This window comes from Dipteris shenzhenensis, unplaced genomic scaffold, assembly GCF_047967505.1.
Source record: "Dipteris shenzhenensis isolate YYH24624 ecotype China unplaced genomic scaffold, Dip_SZ_1.0 scaf0131, whole genome shotgun sequence".
In the NCBI taxonomy this organism is placed as follows: Eukaryota; Viridiplantae; Streptophyta; class Polypodiopsida; order Gleicheniales; family Dipteridaceae; genus Dipteris; species Dipteris shenzhenensis.
This window is the reverse complement of record NW_028239437.1, coordinates 30,652-35,000: the sequence shown is the minus strand read 5'-3', so window position 1 is coordinate 35,000 and position 4,349 is coordinate 30,652.

The window sequence follows — 4,349 nt, the reverse complement described above, 5'->3', positions numbered from 1 at the left end:
GAATCCTCCTCAGACAGCCTCGTTACAGCAGACGAAAGAACGAAAGCCAAATCATATCAAAGCTTTTTTCCATTTCAGAATGGATTCCTTCTTGAATAGTGATTAATAACATGGATAAGCTTACATCAACCCGTCAATCCCCCGTATATTCGATCTGTTTAATATTACTGAAATGGAAACAGACATGAGACTCATTAGCGAATCTACCCATCAAATCAATATATTCTCCATCTTTCCATTCCATATCTCCCTCTTCCACCTTTATCTATTAATTCACTCTATCATATTGGAACGAATATCATTAGCACTAGCAATTCGGGTGGTTCTAGAGAGTAGAAGGATTTTTCACAGATCACTTGTAGATTCTATTTCTTCCACATCAGAGAATAATTCTCCCAAGTCTATATCGGTAGTATCGAAGCAGGAAATAGATACTACGGTGAATACCTATTTACTTCTGGGGAAGTTGAAGTAGGAACAGAATCTCCTTCTCCTTACTACTTCTTAAGAATATTAATGACACTGAAGTAAGTAGACTAGCGAATCGATTTGGGGGATAGGGAGGAGGTAGAGGCAAACACACAGGAGGGAGTTGAAAATGAAAGAATGGAATATCAAAATTATTTTGTGAATCCTCTTGTATCGGGTAACAACCGAAAGGTATTTCGTACTTCTATTCTTAGTATTAATTGAATGACGAGGAGCCGTATGAGGTGAGAATCTCACGTACGGTTCTGTAGAGTGACACTGAAACTGACTCATCTGTCAACTATTCCACAACTACACCAAAAAAACCTAACTCTGCCCTACGGAAAGTCGCCAGAGTTCGATTAACCTCCAAGTTCGAGATAACGGCTTACATACCAGGTATTGGCCATAATTTGCAAGAACATTCCGTGGTCCTTGTGAGAGGCGGGAGGGTGAAGGACCTACCTGGTGTAAGATATCATATCGTTAGAGGAACTTTAGATGCTGTAGGAGTAAAGGATCGTAAGAAGGGGCGTTCCAGTGCGTTGCAGAACATTGTCGTAACTTGTATCATCGCAATGATTCCGTATCGGTTGTTCTGATATGTCAAATGCATAGCCGACCCGATAGTGGGAATGTTGCCAGGGGACCGAAGCCTGCTATTACGGAGATTGATTATTATCTTATTCGTGTGAAACAACTCGGTGTCCAGGGTATTGCATTCCAGTAAGTTGAGTCTTACCCGGACTCCCATTTATTTGGAAAATCTTCGAATGTCTTCTCTCTCTCAGAACGAGTTCGGACTACGATTATGGAGATTCAGTGGAGGTTTTGTGAACATTTGGTAATTGGATCAATAAACCCACGGACATTCTTGGTGAGATAAATGAAATACGGGATTTCCCTTCTCCTATTCGTGGGATGATGAAGAGGAAACGGATACTCAATGCCTAATGAGTAAATATGATTCATTGAAGTAACCCGAACTTACTTCAAGACTTTCTATTCAATCATATGGAAAGCTGCATTCGATGAAAGTCGCACGTGCAGTTTGGGGGGAGATCCTCGACTAACCGGCGGATCCACCCTACAATATGGAGTGAAAAAGCCCAAATAAGATTCTAAGATACAGTCGAGATAGAATCGGAATCCGACATATCTGTAAACTCATGTTACACCGGAGCAATGTAGCGAACAAAAAGAAAAATATAGAATCGGATCCGATTTATCGTAATCGATTAGTAAACATGTTGGTTGATCGTATTCTTAAAGATGGCAAGAAATCATTGGCTTATCAGATTCTCTATCAGGCTATGAAGCGGATTAAGGAAAAGACGAATAAGAATCCACTGTCTGTCCCGCGACAAGCAATACGTAGGGTAACTCCCGATATAGTAACAGAATCCAAACGTGTAGGTGGATCGACTTATCGAGTCCCCGTTGAAGTAGTACCTGCAGAAGGAAGAGCTTTGGCTATCCGATGGTTATTGATCGCGTGTCGAAAACGTTCAGGTCGAAGTATGGCTTTAAGATCAAGTGATGAATTAATGGATGCTGCCAGAAATTCTGGTAGTGCTGTACGGAAGAAGGAGGAGACTCACAAGGTGGCAGAAGCTAATAAGGCTTTTGCCCATTTCCGTTAGTTCCGGGTTCGTTTCAATCCACAACCTCTTATTGGTGGATTGAAACCTTCTACTCCGGAGCGCAGGGTATTAGGAATCAAGATACGCCAGAAGCATATGGATAAGCAGAAATTAAATAATGGGAGAAAGAATATCCAAGTCATAGGGGAAATTTTGTCACTGGTATAGTACCTCATGAAAAAGAGAAAGACTAGTGTCGAATCGTAAAGTCCATAACATCATCGACATGATCAACATGATCGACATGACCAAAGTGATCGACGCAATCGACGCAATCAACATGATCGACATGATCGACATGACTAGAATGATCGACACAATCGACACAATCGACATGATCGACATGATTGGCACTGCCCGCATCCCCGCGACTCCCACCATTCTCAACTATCTCCGCCTGGGGCGGACTACTCACCTCGGGGGGGGGGGGGGATGTCAGGCAACGCCAGCAGATATTTATCCTGTATGTCCCTCACCTCGAATCGATGATTGAGTCGTAGTACATCTAAGGCAAAGCTGGCATCTCCCATGATGTACTCGAGGAGCCGAACTAACGTTGACTTTCCCGTGGTTTATGATAATAAAAGGGAAATGCGTCTGAAAAGAGAGTCAAGGTTTGAAGAAGTATCGTGCGAAAACAAAGGGAAGTCTTCCCGTTTCTTCGGATATTCAATCAATATTAGATTAGTTGACACAGGTGGGATTCTGTGATATACTATGGATCAACAGGCTCATCAGCTTGGGTAATCACCAATCGTTTCGAAAACCAAAAATTACCACGACCGCAACTTTAGAAAGACGCGAAAGCGCAAGCCTATGGGGTCGCTTCTGCGACTGGATCACCAGCACTGAAAACCGTCTTTACATCGGATGGTTCGGTGTCTTAATGATTCCCACCTTATTAACCGCAACCTCTGTATTCATCATTGCTTTCATCGCAGCTCCCCCTGTAGATATCGATGGTATTCGTGAGCCTGTCTCCGGTTCTTTGCTATACGGAAACAACATTATCTCCGGTGCTATCATTCCTACTTCTGCAGCTATCGGTTTACACTTCTACCCAATCTGGGAAGCAGCTTCCGTTGATGAATGGCTATACAATGGTGGTCCTTACGAACTGATCGTTCTTCACTTCCTACTTGGTGTAGCTTGCTACATGGGTCGTGAGTGGGAACTTAGTTTCCGTTTAGGCATGCGTCCTTGGATTGCTGTTGCGTACTCAGCTCCCGTTGCAGCTGCTACCGCTGTGTTCCTGATCTACCCAATCGGTCAAGGAAGTTTCTCTGACGGTATGCCCCTAGGAATTTCTGGTACTTTCAACTTCATGATCGTTTTCCAGGCTGAGCACAACATCCTTATGCATCCCTTCCACATGTTGGGTGTAGCTGGCGTATTCGGCGGCTCTCTATTCAGTGCTATGCATGGTTCTTTGGTAACTTCTAGTTTGATCAGAGAAACTACTGAGAATGAGTCTGCTAATGCAGGTTACAAGTTCGGTCAAGAGGAAGAGACCTACAACATCGTAGCTGCTCACGGTTATTTTGGCCGTTTGATCTTCCAATATGCCAGCTTTAACAATTCTCGCTCTCTGCACTTCTTCTTAGCCGCTTGGCCCGTAGTAGGCATCTGGTTTACTGCCTTGGGTATCAGCACCATGGCATTCAACTTGAATGGTTTTAACTTCAACCAATCCGTGGTTGATAGCCAAGGTCGTGTTATTAACACCTGGGCTGATATCATCAACCGTGCTAACCTAGGTATGGAAGTTATGCATGAACGTAACGCTCATAATTTCCCTCTAGACTTAGCTTCTGTTGAAGCTCCTTCTGTAAACGGATAATACCTGTCTGGTCGTGCAGCATCACTAAATACCAAACCTCGCATAAGGTTTGGTATTTAATGGAGATTCGTCCGATGGAATGAATAGAAATAATAGTAATATCTCGCCATAATCTTACAATTATCAGTTTCCAATCTTGGATTCTGGGGAATCTTTGAAACACCCTTCTAGGATTACAGAGAATGGGAATCAAAGATATTCTCATTCTGATTAGCGGAACGCTTGTAGTCCCGTACCCACTGGAATAGATTGAGAATACATTTTTCACCTAACATATTTTTTCTTGTATTAATATATAGACGAATAATACGTACGCGCATCGAATGAATGACCCTAGTAGATCTTGTTCTCTCCCAGTTAAGAAAGCTGAATAGGGAAAGTAGGGGGCGGACGTAGCC